The sequence below is a fragment of the Eretmochelys imbricata genome, chromosome 2, assembly GCF_965152235.1.
Source record: "Eretmochelys imbricata isolate rEreImb1 chromosome 2, rEreImb1.hap1, whole genome shotgun sequence".
In the NCBI taxonomy this organism is placed as follows: Eukaryota; Metazoa; Chordata; order Testudines; family Cheloniidae; genus Eretmochelys; species Eretmochelys imbricata.
Genome location: NC_135573.1, coordinates 38,609,199 through 38,631,113, shown reverse-complemented (window position 1 = coordinate 38,631,113; position 21,915 = coordinate 38,609,199).

Genomic DNA, 21,915 nt, shown 5'->3' with positions numbered 1-21,915 from the left:
GGGTGCGGGGTCTGGGAGGGAGTTAGGGTGCGGGAGGGCGCTCAGGGTGGGGGTGCGGGGTCTGGGAGGGAGTTAGGGTGCGGGAGGGCGCTCAGGGTGCGGGTGCGGGGTCTAGGAGGGAGTTAGGGTGCGGGAGGGTGCTCAGGGTGCGGGTGCGGGGTCTGGGAGGGAGTTAGGGTGCGGGAGGGCGCTCAGGGTGCGGGTGCGGGGTCTGGGAGGGAATTAGGGTGCGGGAGGGCGCTCAGGGTGCGGGTGCGGGGTCTGGGAGGGAGTTAGGGTGCGGGAGGGCGCTCAGGGTGCGGGTGCGGGGTCTGGGAGGGAGTTAGGGTGCGGGAGGGCGCTCAGGGTGCGGGGTCTGGGAGGGAGTTAGGGTGCGGGAGGGCGCTCAGGGTGCGGGTGCGGGGTCTGGGAGGGAGATAGGGTGCGGGAGGGCGCTCAGGGTGGGGGTGCGGGGTCTGGGAGGGAGTTAGGGTGCGGGAGGACGCTCAGGGTGGGGGTGCGGGGTCTGGGAGGGAGTTAGGGTGCGGGAGGGCGCTCAGGGAGGGGGTGCGGGGTCTGGGAGGGAGTTAGGGTGCGGGAGGGCGCCCAGGGTGAGGGGTCTGGGAGGGAGTTAGGGTGCGGGAGGGCGCTCAGGGAGGGGGTACGGGGTCTGGGAGGGAGTTAGGGTGAGGGAGGGCGCTCAGGGAGGGGGTGCGGGGTCTGGGAGGGAGTTAGGGTGCGGGAGGGCGCTCAGGGTGGGGGTGCGGGGTCTGTGAGGGAGTTAGGGTGCGGGAGGGCGCTCAGGGTGGGGGTGCGGGGTCTGGGAGGGAGTTAGGGTGCTGGGGGGCGCTCAGGGTGCGGGTGCGGGGTCTGGGAGGGAGATAGGGTGCGGGAGGGCGCTCAGGGTGGGGGTGCGGGGTCTGGGAGGGAGTTAGGGTGCGGGAGGGCGCTCAGGGTGGGGGTGCGGGGTCTGGGAGGGAGTTAGGGTGCGGGAGGGCGCTCAGGGTGGAGGTGCGGGGTCTGGGAGGGAGTTAGGGTGCGGGAGGGCGCTCAGGGTGCGGGTGCGGGGTCTGGGAGGGAGTTAGGGTGCGGGAGGGCGCTCAGGGTGCGGGTGCGGGGTCTGCGAGGGAGTTAGGGTGCGGGAGGGCGCTCAGGGTGCGGGGTACGGGGTCTGGGAGGGAGTTAGGGTGCGGGAGGGCGCTCAGGGAGGTGGTGCGGGGTCTGGGAGGGAGTTAGGGTGCGGGAGGGCGCTTAGGGTGGGGTTGCGGGGTCTGGGAGGGAGTTAGGGTGCGGGAGGGCGCTCAGGGTGGGGGTGCGGGGTCTGGGAGGGAGTTAGGGTGCGGGAGGGCGCTCAGGGTGCGGGTGCGGGGTCTAGGAGGGAGTTAGGGTGCGGGAGGGCGCTCATGGTGCGGGTGCGGGGTCTGGGAGGGAGTTAGGGTGCGGGAGGGCGCTCAGGGTGCGGGTGCGGGGTCTGGGAGGGAGTTAGGGTGCGGGAGGGTGCTCAGGGTGTGGGTGCGGGGTCTGGGAGGGAGTTAGGGTGCGGGAGGGCGCTCAGGGTGCGGGTGCGGGGTCTGGGAGGGAGTTAGGGTGCGGGAGGGCGCTCAGGGTGCGGGGTCTGGGAGGGAGTTAGGGTGCGGGAGGGCGCTCAGGGTGCGGGTGCGGGGTCTGGGAGGGAGTTAGGGTGCGGGAGGACGCTCAGGGTGGGGGTGCGGGGTCTGGGAGGGAGTTAGGGTGCGGGAGGGCGCTCCGGGAGGGGGTGCGGGGTCTGGGAGGGAGTTAGGGTGCGGGAGGGCGCCCAGGGTGAGGGGTCTGGGAGGGAGTTAGGGTGCGGGAGGGCACTCAGGGAGGGGGTACGGGGTCTGGGAGGGAGTTAGGGTGCTGGAGGGCGCTCAGGGAGGGGGTGCGGGGTCTGGGAGGGAGTTAGGGTGCGGGAGGGCGCTCAGGTTGGGGGTGCGGGGTCTGGGAGGGAGTTAGGGTGCGGGAGGGCGCTCAGGGTGCGGGTGCGGGGTCTGGGAGGGAGATAGGGTGCGGGAGGACGCTGAGGGTGGGGGTGCGGGTTCTGGGAGGGAGTTAGGGTGCGGGAGGGCGCTCAGGGTGGGGGTGCGGGGTCTGGGAGGGAGTTAGGGTGCGGGAGGGCGCTCAGGGTGGAGGTGCGGGGTCTGGGAGGGAGTTAGGGTGCGGGAGGGCGCTCAGGGTGCGGGGTCTGGGAGGGAGTTAGGGTGCGGGAGGGCGCTCAGGGTGGGGGTGCGGGGTCTGGGAGGGAGTTAGGGTGCGGGAGGGCGCTCAGGGTGCGGGTGCGGGGTCTGGGAGGGAGTTAGGGTGCGGGAGGGCGCTCAGGGTGCGGGTGCGGGGTCTGCGAGGGAGTTAGGGTGCGGGAGGGCGCTCAGGGTGCGGGGTCTGGGAGGGAGTTAGGGTGCGGGAGGGCGCTCAGCGTGCGGGTGCGGGGTCTGGGAGGGAGTTAGGATGCGGGAGGGCGCTCAGGGTGCGGGGTCTGGGAGGGAGTTAGGGTGCGGGAGGGCGCTCAGGGTGGGGGTGCGGGGTCTGGGAGGGAGTTAGGGTGCGGGAGGGCGCTCAGGGTGGGGGTGCGGGGTCTGGGAGGGAGTTAGGGTGCGGGAGGACGCTCAGGGTGGGGGTGCGGGGTCTGGGAGGGAGTTAGGGTGCGGGAGGGCGCTCAGGGTGTGGGTGCGGGGTCTGGGAGGGAGTTAGGGTGCGGGAGGGCGCTCAGGGAGGGGGTGCGGGGTCTGGGAGGGAGTTAGGGTGCGGGAGGGCGCTCAGGGTGGGGGTGCGGGGTCTGGGAGGGAGTTAGGGTGCGGGAGGGCGCTCAGGGTGCGGGTGCGGGGTCTGGGAGGGAGTTAGGGTGCGGGAGGGCGCTCAGGGTGCGGGTGCGGGGTCTGGGAGGGAGTTAGGGTGCGGGAGGGCGCTCAGGGTGCGGGGTCTGGGAGGGAGTTAGGGTGCGGGAGGGCGCTCAGGGTGCGGGTGCGGGGTCTGGGAGGGAGATAGGGTGCGGGAGGGCGCTCAGGGTGGGGGTGCGGGGTCTGGGAGGGAGTTAGGGTGCGGGAGGACGCTCAGGGTGGGGGTGCGGGGTCTGGGAGGGAGTTAGGGTGCGGGAGGTCGCTCAGGGAGGGGGTGCGGGGTCTGGGAGGGAGTTAGGGTGCGGGAGGGCGCCCAGGGTGAGGGGTCTGGGAGGGAGTTAGGGTGCGGGAGGGCGCTCAGGGAGGGGGTGCGGGGTCTGGGAGGGAGTTAGGGTGCGGGAGGGCGCTCAGGGTGGGGGTGCGGGGTCTGGGAGGGAGTTAGGGTGCGGGAGGGCGCTCAGGGTGGGGGTGCGGGGTCTGGGAGGGAGTTAGGGTGCGGGAGGGCGCTCAGGGTGGAGGTGCGGGGTCTGGGAGGGAGTTAGGGTGCGGGAGGGCGCTCAGGGTGCGGGGTCTGGGAGGGAGTTAGGGTGCGGGAGGGCGCTCAGGGTGGGGGTGCGGGGTCTGGGAGGGAGTTAGGGTGCGGGAGGGCGCTCAGGGTGCGGGTGCGGGGTCTGGGAGGGAGTTAGGGTGTGGGAGGGCGCTCAGGGTGCGGGTGCGGGGTCTGGGAGGGAGTTAGGGTGCGGGAGGGCGCTCAGGGTGCGGGTGCGGGTTCTGGGAGGGAGTTAGGGTGCGGGAGGGCGCTCAGGGAGGGGGTGCGGGGTCTGGGAGGGAGTTAGGGTGCGGGAGGGCGCTCAGGGTGGGGGTGCGGGGTCTGGGAGGGAGTTAGGGTGCGGGAGGGCGCTCAGGGTGCGGGTGCGGGGTCTGGGAGGGAGTTAGGGTGCGGGAGGGCGCTCAGGGTGCGGGTGCGGGGTCTGCGAGGGAGTTAGGGTGCGGGAGGGCGCTCAGGGTGCGGGGTCTGGGAGGGAGTTAGGGTGCGGGAGGGCGCTCAGGGTGCGGGGTCTGGGAGGGAGTTAGGGTGCGGGAGGGCGCTCAGGGTGCGGGTGCGGGGTCTGGGAGGGAGTTAGGGTGCGGGAGGGCGCTCAGGGTGGGGGTGCGGGGTCTGGGAGGGAGTTAGGGTGCGGGAGGACGCTCAGGGTGGGGGTGCGGGGTCTGGGAGGGAGTTAGGGTGCGGGAGGGCGCTCAGGGAGGGGGTGCGGGGTCTGGGTGGGAGTTAGGGTGCGGGAGGGCGCCCAGGGTGAGGGGTCTGGGAGGGAGTTAGGGTGCGGGAGGGCGCTCAGGGAGGGGGTACGGGGTCTGGGAGGGAGTTAGGGTGCGGGAGGGCGCTCAGGGAGGGGGTGCGGGGTCTGGGAGGGAGTTAGGGTGCGGGAGGGCGCTCAGGGTGGGAGTGCGGGGTCTGGGAGGGAGTTAGGGTGCGGGAGGGCGCTCAGGGTGGGGGTGCGGGGTCTGGGAGGGAGTTAGGGTGCTGGAGGGCGCTCAGGGTGCGGGTGCGGGGTCTGGGAGGGAGATAGGGTGCGGGAGGGCGCTCAGGGTGGGGGTGCGGGGTCTGGGAGGGAGTTAGGGTGCGGGAGGGCGCTCAGGGTGGGGGTGCGGGGTCTGGGAGGGAGTTAGGGTGCGGGAGGGCGCTCAGGGTGGAGGTGCGGGGTCTGGGAGGGAGTTAGGGTGCGGGAGGGCGCTCAGGGTGCGGGTGCGGGGTCTGGGAGGGAGTTAGGGTGCGGGAGGGCGCTCAGGGTGCGGTGTGCGGGGTCTGCGAGGGAGTTAGGGTGCGGGAGGGCGCTCAGGGTGCGGGGTACGGGGTCTGGGAGGGAGTTAGGGTGCGGGAGGGCGCTCAGGGAGGTGGTGCGGGGTCTGGGAGGGAGTTAGGGTGCGGGAGGGCGCTTAGGGTGGGGTTGCGGGGTCTGGGAGGGAGTTAGGGTGCGGGAGGGCGCTCAGGGTGGGGGTGCGGGGTCTGGGAGGGAGTTAGGGTGCGGGAGGGCGCTCAGGGTGCGGGTGCGGGGTCTGGGAGGGAGTTAGGGTGCGGGAGGGCGCTCAGGGTGCGGGTGCGGGGTCTGGGAGGGAATTAGGGTGCGGGAGGGCGCTCAGGGTGCGGGTGCGGGGTCTGGGAGGGAGTTAGGGTGCGGGAGGGCGCTCAGGGTGCGGGTGCGGGGTCTGCGAGGGAGTTAGGGTGCGGGAGGGCGCTCAGGGTGCGGGGTCTGGGAGGGAGTTAGGGTGCGGGAGGGCGCTCAGGGTGCGGGTGCGGGGTCTGGGAGGGAGATAGGGTGCGGGAGGGCGCTCAGGGTGGGGGTGCGGGGTCTGGGAGGGAGTTAGGGTGCGGGAGGGCGCTCAGGGAGGGGGTGCGGGGTCTGGGAGGGAGTTAGGGTGCGGGAGGGCGCCCAGGGTGAGGGGTCTGGGAGGGAGTTAGGGTGCGGGAGGGCGCTCAGGGTGCGGGGTCTGGGAGGGAGTTAGGGTGCGGGAGGGCGCTCAGGGTGCGGGTGCGGGGTCTGGGAGGGAGTTAGGGTGCGGGAGGGCGCTCAGGGAGGGGGTGCGGGGTCTGGGAGGGAGTTAGGGTGCGGGAGGGCGCTCAGGGTGGGGGTGCGGGGTCTGGGAGGGAGTTAGGGTGCGGGAGGGCGCTCAGGGTGGGGGTGCGGGGTCTGGGAGGGAGTTAGGGTGCTGGGGGGCGCTCAGGGTGCGGGTGCGGGGTCTGGGAGGGAGATAGGGTGCGGGAGGGCGCTCAGGGTGGGGGTGCGGGGTCTGGGAGGGAGTTAGGGTGCGGGAGGGCGCTCAGGGTGGGGGTGCGGGGTTTGGGAGGGAGTTAGGGTGCGGGAGGGCGCTCAGGGTGGAGGTGCGGGGTCTGGGAGGGAGTTAGGGTGCGGGAGGGCGCTCAGGGTGCGGGGTCTCGGAGGGAGTTAGGGTGCGGGAGGGCGCTCAGGGTGGGGGTGCGGGGTCTGGGAGGGAGTTAGGGTGCGGGAGGGCGCTCAGGGTGCGGGGTCTGGGAGGGAGTTAGGGTGCGGGAGGGCGCTCAGGGTGCGGGTGCGGGGTCTGCGAGGGAGTTAGGGTGCGGGAGGGCGCTCAGGGTGCGGGGTCTGGGAGGGAGTTAGGGTGCGGGAGGGCGCTCAGCGTGCGGGTGCGGGGTCTGGGAGGGAGTTAGGATGCGGGAGGGCGCTCAGGGTGCAGGGTCTGGGAGGGAGTTAGGGTGCGGGAGGGCGCTCAGCGTGGGGGTGCGGGGTCTGGGAGGGAGTTAGGGTGCGGGAGGACGCTCAGGGTGGGGGTGCGGGGTCTGGGAGGGAGTTAGGGTGCGGGAGGACGCTCAGGGTGGGGGTGCGGGGTCTGGGAGGGAGTTAGGGTGCGGGAGGGCGCTCAGGGTGTGGGTGCGGGGTCTGGGAGGGAGTTAGGGTGCGGGAGGGCGCTCAGGGAGGGGGTGCGGGGTCTGGGAGGGAGTTAGGGTTCGGGAGGGCGCTCAGGGTGGGGGTGCGGGGTCTGGGAGGGAGTTAGGATGCGGGAGGGCGCTCAGGGTGCGGGTGCGGGGTCTGGGAGGGAGTTAGGGTGCGGGAGGGCGCTCAGGGTGCGGGGTCTGGGAGGGAGTTAGGGTGCGGGAGGGCGCTCAGGGTGCGGGTGCGGGGTCTCGGAGGGAGTTAGGATGCGGGAGGGCGCTCAGGGAGGGGGTGTGGGGTCTGGGACGGAGTTAGGGTGCGGGAGGGCGCTCAGGGTGGGGGTTTGGGGTCTGGGAGGGAGTTAGGGTGCGGGAGGGCGCTCAGGGAGGGGGTGCGGGATCTGGGAGGGAGTTAGGGTGCGGGAGGGCGCTCAGGGAGGGGGTGCGGGGTCTTGGAGGGAGTTAGGGTGCGGGAGGGCGCCCAGGGTGAGGGGTCTGGGAGGGAGTTAGGGTGCGGGAGGGCGCTCAGGGAGGGGGTATGGGGTCTGGGAGGGAGTTAGGGTGCGCGAGGGCGCTCAGGGTGGGGGTGCGGGGTCTGGGAGGGAGTTAGGATGCGGGAGGGCGCTCAGGGTGCGGGTGCGGGGTCTGGGAGGGAGTTAGGGTGCGGGAGGGCGCTCAGGGTGCGGGTGCGGGGTCCGGGAGGGAGTTAGGGTGCAGGAGGGTGCTCAGGGTGAGGGGTCTGGAGGGAGTTAGGGTGCGGGAGGGCGCTCAGAGTGGGGGTGCGGGGTCTGGGAGGGAATTAGGGTGCGGGAGGGCGCTCAGGGTGGGGGTGCGGGGTCTGGGAGGGAATTAGGGTGCGGGAGGGCGCTCAGGGTGGGGGTGCGGGGTCTGGGAGGGAGTTAGGGTGCGGGAGGGCGCTCAGGGAGGGGGTGCGGGATCTGGGAGGGAGTTAGGGTGCGGGAGGGCGCTCAGGGAGGGGGTGTGGGGTCTGGGACGGAGTTAGGGTGCGGGAGGGCGCTCAGGGTGGGGGTGTGGGGTCTGGGAGGGAATTAGGGTGCGGGAGGGCGCTCAGGGTGCGGGGTCTGGGAGGGAGTTAGGGTGCGGGAGGGCGCTCAGGGAGGGGGTGCGGGGTCTGGGAGGGAGTTAGGGTGCGGGAGGGCGCTCAGGGTGGGGGTGCGGGGTCTGGGAGGGAGTTAGGGTGCGGGAGGGCGCTCAGGGTGCGGGTGCGGGGTCTGGGAGGGAGTTAGGGTGCGGGAGGGCGCTCAGGGCGCGGGTGCGGGGTCTGCGAGGGAGTTAGGGTGCGGGAGGGCGCTCAGGGTGCGGGGTCTGGGAGGGAGTTAGGGTGCGGGAGGGCGCTCAGCGTGCGGGTGCGGGGTCTGGGAGGGAGTTAGGATGCGGGAGGGCGCTCAGGGTGCGGGGTCTGGGAGGGAGTTAGGGTGCGGGAGGGCGCTCAGGGTGGGGGTGCGGGGTCTGGGAGGGAGTTAGGGTGCGGGAGGGCGCTCAGGGTGGGGGTGCGGGGTCTGGGAGGGAGTTAGGGTGCGGGAGGACGCTCAGGGTGGGGGTGCGGGGTCTGGGAGGGAGTTAGGGTGCGGGAGGGCGCTCAGGGTGTGGGTGCGGGGTCTGGGAGGGAGTTAGGGTGCGGGAGGGCGCTCAGGGAGGGGGTGCGGGGTCTGGGAGGGAGTTAGGGTGCGGGAGGGCGCTCAGGGTGGGGGTGCGGGGTCTGGGAGGGAGTTAGGATGCGGGAGGGCGCTCAGGGTGCGGGTGCGGGGTCTGGGAGGGAGTTAGGGTGCGGGAGGGCGCTCAGGGTGCGGGGTCTGGGAGGGAGTTAGGGTGCGGGAGGGCGCTCAGGGTGCGGGTGCGGGGTCTGGGAGGGAGATAGGGTGCGGGAGGGCGCTCAGGGTGGGGGTGCGGGGTCTGGGAGGGAGTTAGGGTGCGGGAGGACGCTCAGGGTGGGGGTGCGGGGTCTGGGAGGGAGTTAGGGTGCGGGAGGTCGCTCAGGGAGGGGGGTGCGGGGTCTGGGAGGGAGTTAGGGTGCGGGAGGGCGCCCAGGGTGAGGGGTCTGGGAGGGAGTTAGGGTGCGGGAGGGCGCTCAGGGAGGGGGTGCGGGGTCTGGGAGGGAGTTAGGGTGCGGGAGGGCGCTCAGGGTGGGGGTGCGGGGTCTGGGAGGGAGTTAGGGTGCGGGAGGGCGCTCAGGGTGGGGGTGCGGGGTCTGGGAGGGAGTTAGGGTGCGGGAGGGCGCTCAGGGTGGAGGTGCGGGGTCTGGGAGGGAGTTAGGGTGCGGGAGGGCGCTCAGGGTGCGGGGTCTGGGAGGGAGTTAGGGTGCGGGAGGGCGCTCAGGGTGGGGGGTGCGGGGTCTGGGAGGGAGTTAGGGTGCGGGAGGGCGCTCAGGGTGCGGGTGCGGGGTCTGGGAGGGAGTTAGGGTGTGGGAGGGCGCTCAGGGTGCGGGTGCGGGGTCTGGGAGGGAGTTAGGGTGCGGGAGGGCGCTCAGGGTGCGGGTGCGGGTTCTGGGAGGGAGTTAGGGTGCGGGAGGGCGCTCAGGGGAGGGGGTGCGGGGTCTGGGAGGGAGTTAGGGTGCGGGAGGGCGCTCAGGGTGGGGGTGCGGGGTCTGGGAGGGAGTTAGGGTGCGGGAGGGCGCTCAGGGTGCGGGTGCGGGGTCTGGGAGGGAGTTAGGGTGCGGGAGGGCGCTCAGGGTGCGGGTGCGGGGTCTGCGAGGGAGTTAGGGTGCGGGAGGGCGCTCAGGGTGCGGGGTCTGGGAGGGAGTTAGGGTGCGGGAGGGCGCTCAGGGTGCGGGTGCGGGGTCTGGGAGGGAGTTAGGGTGCGGGAGGGCGCTCAGGGTGGGGGTGCGGGGTCTGGGAGGGAGTTAGGGTGCGGGAGGGCGCTCAGGGTGGGGGTGCGGGGTCTGGGAGGGAGTTAGGGTGCGGGAGGGCGCTCAGGGTGGGGGTGCGGGGTATGGGAGGGAGTTAGGGTGCGGGAGGGCGCTCAGGGTGCGGGTGCGGGGTCTGGGAGGGAGTTAGGGTGCAGGAGGGCGCTCAGGGTGCGGGTGCGGGGTCTGGGAGGGAGTTAGGGGTGCGGGAGGGCGCTCAGGGTGCGGGTGCGGGGTCTGGGAGGGAGTTAGGGTGCGGGAGGGCGCTCAGGGGTGCAGGTGCGGGGTCTGGGAGGGAGTTAGGGTGCGGGAGGGCGCTCAGGGTGCGGGTGCGGGGTCTGGGAGGGAGTTAGGGTGCGGGAGGGCGCTCAGGGTGCGGGGTCTGGGAGGGAGTTAGGGTGCGGGAGGGCGCTCAGGGTGCGGGTGCGGGGTCTGGGAGGGAGTTAGGGTGCGGGAGGGCGCTCAGGGTGGGGGTGCGGGGTCTGGGAGGGAGTTAGGGTGCGGGAGGACGCTCAGGGTGGGGGTGCGGGGTCTGGGAGGGAGTTAGGGTGCGGGAGGGCGCTCAGGGAGGGGGTGCGGGGTCTGGGTGGGAGTTAGGGTGCGGGAGGGCGCCCAGGGTGAGGGGTCTGGGAGGGAGTTAGGGTGCGGGAGGGCGCTCAGGGAGGGGGTACGGGGTCTGGGAGGGAGTTAGGGTGCGGGAGGGCGCTCAGGGAGGGGGTGCGGGGTCTGGGAGGGAGTTAGGGTGCGGGGAGGGCGCTCAGGGTGGGAGTGCGGGGTCTGGGAGGGAGTTAGGGTGCGGGAGGGCGCTCAGGGTGGGGGTGCGGGGTCTGGGAGGGAGTTAGGGTGCTGGAGGGCGCTCAGGGTGCGGGTGCGGGGTCTGGGAGGGAGATAGGGTGCGGGGAGGGCGCTCAGGGTGGGGGTGCGGGGTCTGGGAGGGAGTTAGGGTGCGGGAGGGCGCTCAGGGTGGGGGTGCGGGGTCTGGGAGGGAGTTAGGGTGCGGGAGGGCGCTCAGGGTGGAGGTGCGGGGTCTGGGAGGGAGTTAGGGTGCGGGAGGGCGCTCAGGGTGCGGGTGCGGGGGTCTGGGAGGGAGTTAGGGTGCGGGAGGGCGCTCAGGGTGCGGGTGCGGGGTCTGCGAGGGAGTTAGGGTGCGGGAGGGCGCTCAGGGTGCGGGGTACGGGGTCTGGGAGGGAGTTAGGGTGCGGGAGGGCGCTCAGGGAGGTGGTGCGGGGTCTGGGAGGGAGTTAGGGTGCGGGAGGGCGCTTAGGGTGGGGTTGCGGGGTCTGGGAGGGAGTTAGGGTGCGGGAGGGGCGCTCAGGGTGGGGGTGCGGGGTCTGGGAGGGAGTTAGGGTGCGGGAGGGCGCTCAGGGTGCGGGTGCGGGGTCTGGGAGGGAGTTAGGGTGCGGGAGGGCGCTCAGGGTGCGGGTGCGGGGTCTGGGAGGGAATTAGGGTGCGGGAGGGCGCTCAGGGTGCGGGTGCGGGGTCTGGGAGGGAGTTAGGGTGCGGGAGGGCGCTCAGGGAGGGGGTGCGGGGTCTGGGAGGGAGTTAGGGTGCGGGAGGGCGCTCAGGGTGGGGGTGCGGGGTCTGGGAGGGAGTTAGGGTGCGGGAGGGCGCTCAGGGTGCGGGTGCGGGGTCTGGGAGGGAGTTAGGGTGCGGGAGGGCGCTCAGGGTGCGGGTGCGGGGTCTGCGAGGGAGTTAGGGTGCGGGAGGGCGCTCAGGGTGCGGGGTCTGGGAGGGAGTTAGGGTGCGGGAGGGCGCTCAGCGTGCGGGTGCGGGGTCTGGGAGGGAGTTAGGATGCGGGAGGGCGCTCAGGGTGCGGGGTCTGGGAGGGAGTTAGGGTGCGGGAGGGCGCTCAGGGTGGGGGTGCGGGGTCTGGGAGGGAGTTAGGGTGCGGTGAGGGCGCTCAGGGTGGGGGTGCGGGGTCTGGGAGGGAGTTAGGGTGCGCGGAGGACGCTCAGGGTGGGGGTGCGGGGTCTGGGAGGGAGTTAGGGTGCGGGAGGGCGCTCAGGGTGTGGGTGCGGGGTCTGGGAGGGAGTTAGGGTGCGGGAGGGCGCTCAGGGAGGGGGTGCGGGGTCTGGGAGGGAGTTAGGGTGCGGGAGGGCGCTCAGGGTGGGGGTGCGGGGTCTGGGAGGGAGTTAGGATGCGGGAGGGCGCTCAGGGTGCGGGTGCGGGGTCTGGGAGGGAGTTAGGGTGCGGGAGGGCGCTCAGGGTGCGGGTGCGGGGTCTGGGAGGGAGTTAGGGTGCGGGAGGGCGCTCAGGGTGCGGGGTCTGGGAGGGAGTTAGGGTGCGGGAGGGCGCTCAGGGTGCGGGTGCGGGGTCTGGGAGGGAGATAGGGTGCGGGAGGGCGCTCAGGGTGGGGGTGCGGGGTCTGGGAGGGAGTTAGGGTGCGGGAGGGCGCTCAGGGTGGGGGTGCGGGGTCTGGGAGGGAGTTAGGGTGCGGGAGGTCGCTCAGGGAGGGGGTGCGGGGTCTGGGAGGGAGTTAGGGTGCGGGAGGGCGCCCAGGGTGAGGGGTCTGGGAGGGAGTTAGGGTGCGGGAGGGCGCTCAGGGAGGGGGTGCGGGGTCTGGGAGGGAGTTAGGGTGCGGGAGGGCGCTCAGGGTGGGGGTGCGGGGTCTGGGAGGGAGTTAGGGTGCGGGAGGGCGCTCAGGGTGGGGGTGCGGGGTCTGGGAGGGAGTTAGGGTGCGGGAGGGCGCTCAGGGTGGAGGTGCGGGGTCTGGGAGGGAGTTAGGGTGCGGGAGGGCGCTCAGGGTGCGGGGTCTGGGAGGGAGTTAGGGTGCGGGAGGGCGCTCAGGGTGGGGGTGCGGGGTCTGGGAGGGAGTTAGGGTGCGGGAGGGCGCTCAGGGTGCGGGTGCGGGGTCTGGGAGGGAGTTAGGGTGTGGGAGGGCGCTCAGGGTGCGGGTGCGGGGTCTGGGAGGGAGTTAGGGTGCGGGAGGGCGCTCAGGGTGCGGGTGCGGGTTCTGGGAGGGAGTTAGGGTGCGGGAGGGCGCTCAGGGAGGGGGTGCGGGGTCTGGGAGGGAGTTAGGGTGCGGGAGGGCGCTCAGGGTGGGGGTGCGGGGGTCTGGGAGGGGAGTTAGGGTGCGGGAGGGCGCTCAGGGTGGCGGGTGCGGGGTCTGGGAGGGAGTTAGGGTGCGGGAGGGCGCTCAGGGTGCGGGTGCGGGGTCTGCGAGGGAGTTAGGGTGCGGGAGGGCGCTCAGGGTGCGGGGTCTGGGAGGGAGTTAGGGTGCGGAGAGGGCGCTCAGGGTGCGGGTGCGGGGTCTGGGAGGGAGTTAGGGTGCGGGAGGGCGCTCAGGGTGGGGGTGCGGGGTCTGGGAGGGAGTTAGGGTGCGGGAGGGCGCTCAGGGTGGGGGTGCGGGGTCTGGGAGGGAGTTAGGGTGCGGGAGGGCGCTCAGGGTGGGGGGTGCGGGGTATGGGAGGGAGTTAGGGTGCGGGAGGGCGCTCAGGGTGCGGGTGCGGGGTCTGGGAGGGAGTTAGGGTGCGGGAGGGCGCTCAGGGTGCGGGTGCGGGGTCTGGGAGGGAGTTAGGGTGCAGGAGGGCGCTCAGGGTGCGGGGTGCGGGGTCTGGGAGGGAGTTAGGGTGCGGGAGGGCGCTCAGGGTGCGGGTGCGGGGTCTGGGAGGGAGTTAGGGTGCGGGAGGGCGCTCAGGGTGCAGGTGCGGGGTCTGGGAGGGAGTTAGGGTGCGGAGAGGGCGCTCAGGGTGCGGGTGCGGGGTCTGGGAGGGAGTTAGGGTGCGGGAGGGCGCTCAGGGTGCGGGGTCTGGGAGGGAGTTAGGGGTGCGGGAGGGCGCTCAGGGTGCGGGTGCGGGGTCTGGGAGGGAGTTAGGGTGCGGGAGGGCGCTCAGGGTGGGGGTGCGGGGTCTGGGAGGGAGTTAGGGTGCGGGAGGACGCTCAGGGTGGGGGTGCGGGGTCTGGGAGGGAGTTAGGGTGCGGGAGGGCGCTCAGGGAGGGGGTGCGGGGTCTGGGTGGGAGTTAGGGTGCGGGAGGGGCGCCCAGGGTGAGGGGTCTGGGAGGGAGTTAGGGTGCGGGAGGGCGCTCAGGGAGGGGGTACGGGGTCTGGGAGGGAGTTAGGGTGCGGGAGGGCGCTCAGGGAGGGGGTGCGGGGTCTGGGAGGGAGTTAGGGTGCGGGAGGGCGCTCAGGGTGGGGGTGCGGGGTCTGGGAGGGAGATAGGGTGCGGGAGGGCGCTCAGGGTGGGGGTGCGGGGTCTGGGAGGGAGTTAGGGTGCGGGAGGGCGCTCAGGGTGGGGGTGCGGGGTCTGGGAGGGAGTTAGGGTGCGGGAGGGCGCTCAGGGTGGAGGTGCGGGGTCTGGGAGGGAGTTAGGGTGCGGGAGGGCGCTCAGGGTGCGGGTGCGGGGTCTGGGAGGGAGTTAGGGTGCGGAGAGGGCGCTCAGGGTGCGGGGTGCGGGGGTCTGCGAGGGAGTTAGGGTGCGGGAGGGCGCTCAGGGTGCGGGGTACGGGGTCTGGGAGGGAGTTAGGGTGCGGGAGGGCGCTCAGGGAGGTGGTGCGGGGTCTGGGAGGGAGTTAGGGTGCGGGAGGGCGCTTAGGGTGGGGTTGCGGGGTCTGGGAGGGAGTTAGGGTGCGGGAGGGTGCTCAGGGTGCGGGTGCGGGGTCTGGGAGGGAGATAGGGTGCGGGAGGGCGCTCAGGGTGGGGGGTGCGGGGTCTGGGAGGGAATTAGGGTGCGGGAGGGCGCTCAGGGTGCGGGTGCGGGGTCTGGGAGGGAGTTAGGGTGCGGGAGGGCGCTCAGGGTGCGGGTGCGGGGTCTGCGAGGGAGTTAGGGTGCGGGGAGGGCGCTCAGGGTGCGGGGGTCTGGGAGGGAGTTAGGGTGCGGGAGGGCGCTCAGGGTGCGGGTGCGGGGTCTGGGAGGGAGATAGGGTGCGGGAGGGCGCTCAGGGTGGGGGTGCGGGGTCTGGGAGGGAGTTAGGGTGCGGGAGGGCGCTCAGGGAGGCGGTGCGGGGTCTGGGAGGGAGTTAGGGTGCGGGAGGGCGCCCAGGGTGAGGGGTCTGGGAGGGAGTTAGGGTGCGGGAGGGCGCTCAGGGTGCGGGGTCTGGGAGGGAGTTAGGGTGCGGGAGGGCGCTCAGGGTGCGGGTGCGGGGTCTGGGAGGGAGTTAGGGTGCGGGAGGGGCGCTCAGGGAGGGGGTGCGGGGTCTGGGAGGGAGTTAGGGTGCGGGAGGGCGCTCAGGGTGGGGGTGCGGGGTCTGGGAGGGAGTTAGGGTGCGGGAGGGCGCTCAGGGTGGGGGGTGCGGGGTCTGGGAGGGAGTTAGGGTGCTGGGGGGCGCTCAGGGTGCGGGTGCGGGGTCTGGGAGGGAGATAGGGTGCGGGAGGGCGCTCAGGGTGGGGGTGCGGGGGTCTGGGAGGGAGTTAGGGTGCGAGAGGGCGCTCAGGGTGGGGGTGCGGGGTTTGGGAGGGAGTTAGGGTGCGGAGAGGGCGCTCAGGGTGGAGGTGCGGGGTCTGGGAGGGAGTTAGGGTGCGGGAGGGCGCTCAGGGTGCGGGGTCTCGGAGGGAGTTAGGGTGCGGGGAGGGCGCTCAGGGTGGGGGTGCGGGGTCTGGGAGGGAGTTAGGGTGCGGGAGGGCGCTCAGGGTGCGGGGTCTGGGAGGGAGTTAGGGTGCGGGAGGGCGCTCAGGGTGCGGGTGCGGGGTCTGCGAGGGGGAGTTAGGGTGCGGGAGGGCGCTCAGGGTGCGGGGTCTGGGAGGGAGTTAGGGTGCGGGAGGGGCGCTCAGCGTGCGGGGTGCGGGGTCTGGGAGGGAGTTAGGATGCGGGAGGGCGCTCAGGGTGCAGGGTCTGGGAGGGAGTTAGGGTGCGGGAGGGCGCTCAGCGTGGGGGTGCGGGGTCTGGGAGGGAGTTAGGGTGCGGGAGGACGCTCAGGGTGGGGGTGCGGGGTCTGGGAGGGAGTTAGGGTGCGGGAGGACGCTCAGGGTGGGGGTGCGGGGTCTGGGAGGGAGTTAGGGTGCGGGAGGGCGCTCAGGGTGTGGGTGCGGGGTCTGGGAGGGAGTTAGGGTGCGGGAGGGCGCTCAGGGAGGGGGTGCGGGGTCTGGGAGGGAGTTAGGGTGCGGGAGGGCGCTCAGGGTGGGGGTGCGGGGTCTGGGAGGGAGTTAGGATGCGGGAGGGCGCTCAGGGTGCGGGTGCGGGGTCTGGGAGGGAGTTAGGGTGCGGGAGGGCGCTCAGGGTGCGGGGTCTGGGAGGGAGTTAGGGTGCGGGAGGGCGCTCAGGGTGCGGGTGCGGGGTCTCGGAGGGAGTTAGGATGCGGGAGGGCGCTCAGGGAGGGGGTGTGGGGTCTGGGACGGAGTTAGGGTGCGGGAGGGCGCTCAGGGTGGGGGTTTGGGGTCTGGGAGGGAGTTAGGGTGCGGGAGGGCGCTCAGGGAGGGGGTGCGGGATCTGGGAGGGAGTTAGGGTGCGGGAGGGCGCTCAGGGAGGGGGTGCGGGGTCTTGGAGGGAGTTAGGGTGCGGGAGGGCGCCCAGGGTGAGGGGTCTGGGAGGGAGTTAGGGTGCGGGAGGGCGCTCAGGGAGGGGGTATGGGGTCTGGGAGGGAGTTAGGGTGCGCGAGGGCGCTCAGGGTGGGGGTGCGGGGTCTGGGAGGGAGTTAGGATGCGGGAGGGCGCTCAGGGTGCGGGTGCGGGGTCTGGGAGGGAGTTAGGGTGCGGGAGGGCGCTCAGGGTGCGGGTGCGGGGTCCGGGAGGGAGTTAGGGTGCGGGAGGGCGCTCAGGGTGAGGGGTCTGGGAGGGAGTTAGGGTGCGGGAGGGCGCTCAGGGTGGGGGTGCGGGGTCTGGGAGGGAATTAGGGTGCGGGAGGGCGCTCAGGGTGGGGGTGCGGGGTCTGGGAGGGAATTAGGGTGCGGGAGGGCGCTCAGGGTGGGGGTGCGGGGTCTGGGAGGGAGTTAGGGTGCGGGAGGGCGCTCAGGGAGGGGGTGCGGGATCTGGGAGGGAGTTAGGGTGCGGGAGGGCGCTCAGGGAGGGGGTGTGGGGTCTGGGACGGAGTTAGGGTGCGGGAGGGCGCTCAGGGTGGGGGTGTGGGGTCTGGAGGGAATTAGGGTGCGGGAGGGCGCTCAGGGTGCGGGGTCTGGGAGGGAGTTAGGGTGCGGGAGGGCGCTCAGGGAGGGGGTGCGGGGTCTGGGAGGGAGTTAGGGTGCGGGAGGGCGCTCAGGGTGGGGGTGCGGGGTCTGGGAGGGAGTTAGGGTGCGGGAGGGCGCTCAGGGTGGGGGTGCGGGGTCTGGGAGGGAGATAGGGTGCGGGAGGGCGCTCAGGGTGGGGGTGCGGGGTCTGCGAGGGAGTTAGGGTGCGGGAGGGCGCTCAGGGTGGGGGTGCGGGGTCTGGGAGGGAGATAGGGTGCGGGAGGGCGCTCAGGGTGCGGGTGCGGGGTCTGCGAGGGAGTTAGGGTGCGGGAGGGCGCTCAGGGTGCGGGGTCTGGGAGGGAGTTAGGGTGCGGGAGGGCGCTCAGCGTGCGGGTGCGGGGTCTGGGAGGGAGTTAGGATGCGGGAGGGCGCTCAGGGTGCAGGGTCTGGGAGGGAGTTAGGGTGCGGGAGGGCGCTCAGGGTGGGGGTGCGGGGTCTGGGAGGGAGTTAGGGTGCGGGAGGATGCTCAGGGTGGGGGTGCGGGGTCTGGGAGGGAGTTAGGGTGCGGGAGGGCGCTCAGGGTGTGGGTGCGGGGTCTGGGAGGGAGTTAGGGTGCGGGAGGGCGCTCAGGGAGGGGGTGCGGGGTCTGGGAGGGAGTTAGGGTGCGGGAGGGCGCTCAGGGAGGGGGGTGCGGGGGTCTGGGAGGGAGTTAGGGTGCGGGAGGGCGCTCAGGGTGGGGGTGCGGGGTCTGGGACGGAGTTAGGGTGCGGGAGGGCGCTCAGGGTGCGGGTGCGGGGTCTGGGAGGGAGTTAGGGTGCGGGAGGGCGCTCAGGGTCGGGGTGCGGGGTCTGGGAGGGAGTTAGGATGCGGGAGGGCGCTCAGGGTGCGGGTGCGGGGTCTGGGAGGGAGTTAGGGTGCGGGAGGGCGCTCAGGGTGCGGGGTCTGGGAGGGAGTTAGGGTGCGGGAGGGCGCTCAGGGTGCGGGTGCGGGGTCTCGGAGGGAGTTAGGATGCGGGAGGGCGCTCAGGGAGGGGGTGTGGGGTCTGGGACGGAGTTAGGGTGCGGGAGGGCGCTCAGGGTGGGGGTGCGGGGTCTGGGAGGGAGTTAGGGTGCGGGAGGGCGCTCAGGGAGGGGGTGCGGGATCTGGGAGGGAGTTAGGGTGCGGGAGGGCGCTCAGGGAGGGGGTGCGGGGTCTTGGAGGGAGTTAGGGTGCGGGAGGGCGCCCAGGGTGAGGGGTCTGGGAGGGAGTTAGGGTGCGGGAGGGCGCTCAGGGAGGGGGTATGGGGTCTGGGAGGGAGTTAGGGTGCGCGAGGGCGCTCAGGGTGGGGGTGCGGGGTCTGGGAGGGAGTTAGGATGCGGGAGGGCGCTCAGGGTGCGGGTGCGGGGTCTGGGAGGGAGTTAGGGTGCGGGAGGGCGCTCAGGGTGCGGGTGCGGGGTCCGGGAGGGAGTTAGGGTGCAGGAGGGTGCTCAGGGTGAGGGGTCTGGGAGGGAGTTAGGGTGCGGGAGGGCGCTCAGGGTGGGGGTGCGGGGTCTGGGAGGGAATTAGGGTGCGGGAGGGCGCTCAGGGTGGGGGTGCGGGGTCTGGGAGGGAGTTAGGGTGCGGGAGGGCGCTCAGGGAGGGGGTGCGGGATCTGGGAGGGAGTTAGGGTGCGGGAGGGCGCTCAGGGAGGGGGTGTGGGGTCTGGGACGGAGTTAGGGTGCGGGAGGGCGCTCAGGGTGGGGGTGCGGGGTCTGGGAGGGAATTAGGGTGCGGGAGGGCGCTCAGGGTGCGGGGTCTGGGAGGGAGTTAGGGTGCGGGAGGGCGCTCAGGGAGGGGGTGCGGGGTCTGGGAGGGAGTTAGGGTGCGGGAGGGCGCTCAGGGTGGGGTGCGGGGTCTGGGAGGGAGATAGGGTGCGGGAGGGCGCTCAGGGTGGGGGTGCGGGGTCTGGGAGGGAGTTAGGGTGCGGGAGGGCGCTCAGGGTGGGGGTGCGGGGTCTGGGAGGGGAGTTAGGGGGCGGGAGGGCGCTCAGGGTGGAGGTGCGGGGTCTGGGAGGGAGTTAGGGTGCGGGAGGGCGCTCAGGGTGCGGGTGCGGGGTCTGGGAGGGAGTTAGGGTGCGGGGAGGGCGCTCAGGGTGCGGGGTCTGGGAGGGAGTTAGGGTGCGGGAGGGCGCTCAGGGTGCGGGGGTCTGGGAGGGAGTTAGGGTGCGGGAGGGCGCTCGGGGTGCGGGTGCGGGGTCTCGGAGGGAGTTAGGGTGCGGGAGGGCGCTCAGGGTGGGGGTGCGGGGTCTGGGAGGGAGTTAGGGTGCGGGAGGACGCTCAGGGTGGGGGGTGCGGGGTCTGGGAGGGAGTTAGGGTGCGGGAGGGCGCTCAGGGAGGGGGTGCGGGGTCTGGGAGGGAGTTAGGGTGCGGGAGGGCGCCCAGGGTGAGGGGTCTGGGAGGGAGTTAGGGTGCGGGAGGGCTCTCAGGGAGGAGGTACGGGGTCTGGAGGGAGTTAGGGTGCGGAGAGGGCGCTCAGGGAGGGGGTGCGGGGTCTGGGAGGGAGTTAGGGTGCGGGGAGGGCGCTCAGGGTGGGGGGTGCGGGGTCTGGAGGGAGTTAGGGTGCGGGAGGGCGCTCGGGGTGGGGGTGCGGGGTCTGGGAGGGAGTTAGGGTGCTGGAGGGCGCTCAGGGTGCGGGTGCGGGGTCTGGGAGGGAGATACGGTGCGGGAGGGCGCTCAGGGTGCGGGTGCGGGGTCTGGGAGGGAGTTAGGGTGCGGGAGGGCGCTCAGGGTGGGGGTGCGGGGTCTGGGAGGGAGTTAGGGTGCGGGAGGGCGCTCAGGGTGGGGGTGCGGGGTCTGGGAGGGAGTTAGGGTGCGGGAGGGCGCTCAGGGTGGGGGTGCGGGGTCTGGGAGGGAGTTAGGGTGCGGGAGGGCGCTCAGGGTGCGGGTGCGGGGTCTGGGAGGGAGTTAGGGTGCGGGAGGGCGCTCAGGGTGGGGGTGCGGGGTCTGGGAGGGAGTTAGGGTGCGGGAGGGCGCTCAGGGTGGGGGTGCGGGGTCTGGGAGGGAGTTAGGGTGCGGGAGGGCGCTCAGGGTGGGGGTGCGGGGTCTGGGAGGGAGTTAGGGTGCGGGAGGGCGCTCAGGGTGCGGGTGCGGGGTCTGCGAGGGAGTTAGGGTGCGGGAGGGCGCTCAGGGTGCGGGGTACGGGGTCTGGGAGGGAGTTAGGGTGCGGGAGGGCGCTCAGGGAGGGGGTGCGGGGTCTGGGAGGGAGTTAGGGTGCGGGAGGGCGCTTAGGGTGGGGGTGCGGGGTCTGGGAGGGAGTTAGGGTGCGGGAGGGCGCTCAGGGTGGGGGTGCAGGGTCTGGGAGGGAGTTAGGGTGCGGGAGGGCGCTCAGGGTGCGGGGTGCGGGGTCTGGGAGGGAGTTAGGGTGCGGGAGGGTGCTCAGGGTGCGGGTGCGGGGTCTAGGAGGGAGTTAGGGTGCGGGAGGGCGCTCAGGGTGCGGGTGCGGGGTCTGGGAGGGAGTTAGGGTGCGGGAGGGCGCTCAGGGTGCGGGTGCGGGGTCTGGGAGGGAGTTAGGGTGCGGGAGGGCGCTCAGGGTGCGGGTGCGGGGTCTGGGAGGGAGTTAGGGTGCGGGGAGGGCGCTCAGGGTGCGGGGTCTGGGAGGGAGTTAGGGTGCGGGAGGGCGCTCAGGGTGCGGGTGCGGGGTCTGGGAGGGAGATAGGGTGCGGGAGGGCGCTCAGGGTGGGGGTGCGGGGTCTGGGAGGGAGTTAGGGTGCGGGAGGGCGCTCAGGGAGGGGGTGCGGGGTCTGGGAGGGAGTTAGGGTGCGGGAGGGCGCCCAGGGTGAGGGGTCTGGGAGGGAGTTAGGGTGCGGGAGGGCGCTCAGGGTGGGGGTGCGGGGTCTGGGAGGGAGTTAGGGTGCGGGAGGGCGCTCAGGGTGCGGGGTCTGGGAGGGAGTTAGGGTGCGGGAGGGCGCTCAGGGTGCGGGTACGGGGTCTGGGAGGGAGTTAGGGTGCGGGAGGGCGCTCAGGGAGGGGGTGCGGGGTCTGGGAGGGAGTTAGGGTGCGGGAGGGCGCTCAGGGTGGGGGTGCGGGGTCTGGGAGGGAGTTAGGGTGCGGGAGGGCGCTCAGGGTGGGGGTGCGGGGTCTGGGAGGGAGTTAGGGTGCAGGAGGGCGCTCAGGGTGCGGGTGCGGGGTCTGGGAGGGAGTTAGGGTGCGGGAGGGCGCTCAGGGTGCGGGTGCGGGGTCTGGGAGGGAGTTAGGGTGCTGGAGGGCGCTCAGGGTGCGGGTGCGGGGTCTTGGAGGGAGATAGGGTGCGGGAGGGCGCTCAGGGTGGGGGTGCGGGGTCTGGGAGGGAGTTAGGGTGCGGGAGGGCGCTCAGGGGTGGGGGTGCGGGGTCTGGGAGGGAGTTAGGGTGCGGGAGGGCGCTCAGGGTGGAGGTGCGGGGTCTGCGAGGGAGTTAGGGTGCGGGAGGGCGCTCAGGGTGCGGGGTCTGGGAGGGAGTTAGGGTGCGGGAGGGCGCTCAGGGTGCGGGTGCGGGGTCTGGGAGGGAGTTAGGATGCGGGAGGGCGCGCTCAGGGTGCGGGGTCTGGGAGGGAGTTAGGGTGCGGGAGGGCGCTCAGGGTGGGGGTGCGGGGTCTGGGAGGGAGTTAGGGTGCGGGAGGACGCTCAGGGTGGGGGTGCGGGGTCTGGGAGGGAGTTAGGGTGCGGGAGGACGCTCAGGGTGGGGGTGCGGGGTCTGGGAGGGAGTTAGGGTGCGGGAGGGCGCTCAGGGTGGGGGTGCGGGGTCTGGGAGGGAGTTAGGGTGCGGGAGGACGCTCAGGGTGGGGGTGCGGGGTCTGGGAGGGAGTTAGGGTGCGGGAGGGCGCTCAGGGTGCGGGTGCGGGGTCTGGGAGGGAGTTAGGGTGAGGGAGGGCGCTCAGGGTGCGGGTGCGGGGTCTGGGAGGGAGTTAGGGTGCGGGAGGGCGCTCAGGGTGGGGGTGCGGGGTCTGGGAGGGAGTTAGGATGCGGGTGCGGGTTCTGGGAGGAGTTAGGGTGCGGGAGGGCGCTCAGGGTGCGGGGTCTGGGAGGGAGTTAGGGTGCGGGAGGGCGCTCAGGGTGCGGGGTGCGGGGTCTCGGAGGGAGTTAGGATGCGGGAGGGCGCTCAGGGAGGGGGTGTGGGGTCTGGGACGGAGTTAGGGTGCGGGAGGGCGCTCAGGGTGGGGGTGCGGGGTCTGGGAGGGAGTTAGGGTGCGGGAGGGCGCTCAGAGTGGGGGTGCGGGATCTGGGAGGGAGTTAGGGTGCGGGAGGGCGCTCAGGGTGGGGGTGCGGGGTCTGGGTGGGAGTTAGGGGTGCAGGAGGGCGCTCAGGGAGGGGGTGCGGGGTCTGGGAGGGAGTTAGGGTGCGGGAGGGCGCTCAGGGAGGGGGTGCGGGGTCTGGGAGGGAGTTAGGGTGCGGGAGGGCGCTCAGGGTGCGGGTGCGGGGTCTGGGACGGAGTTAGGGTGCGGGAGGGCGCTCAGGGAGGGGGTGCGGGGTCTGGGAGGGAGTTAGGGTGCGGGAGGGCGCTCAGGGTGCGGGTGCGGGGTCTGGGAGGGAGTTAGGGTGCGGGAGGGCGCTCAGGGAGGGGGTGCGGGGTCTGGGAGGGAGTTAGGGTGCGGGAGGGCGCTCAGGGAGGGGGTGCGGGGTCTGGGAGGGAGTTAGGGTGCGGGAGGGCGCTCAGGGTGGGGGTGCGGGGTCTGGGAGGGAGTTAGCGTGTGGGAGGGCGCTCAGGGTGGGGGTGCGGGGTCTGGGAGGGAGTTAGGGTGTGGGAGGGCGCTCAGGGTGCGGGTGCGGGGTCTGGGAGGGAGTTAGGGT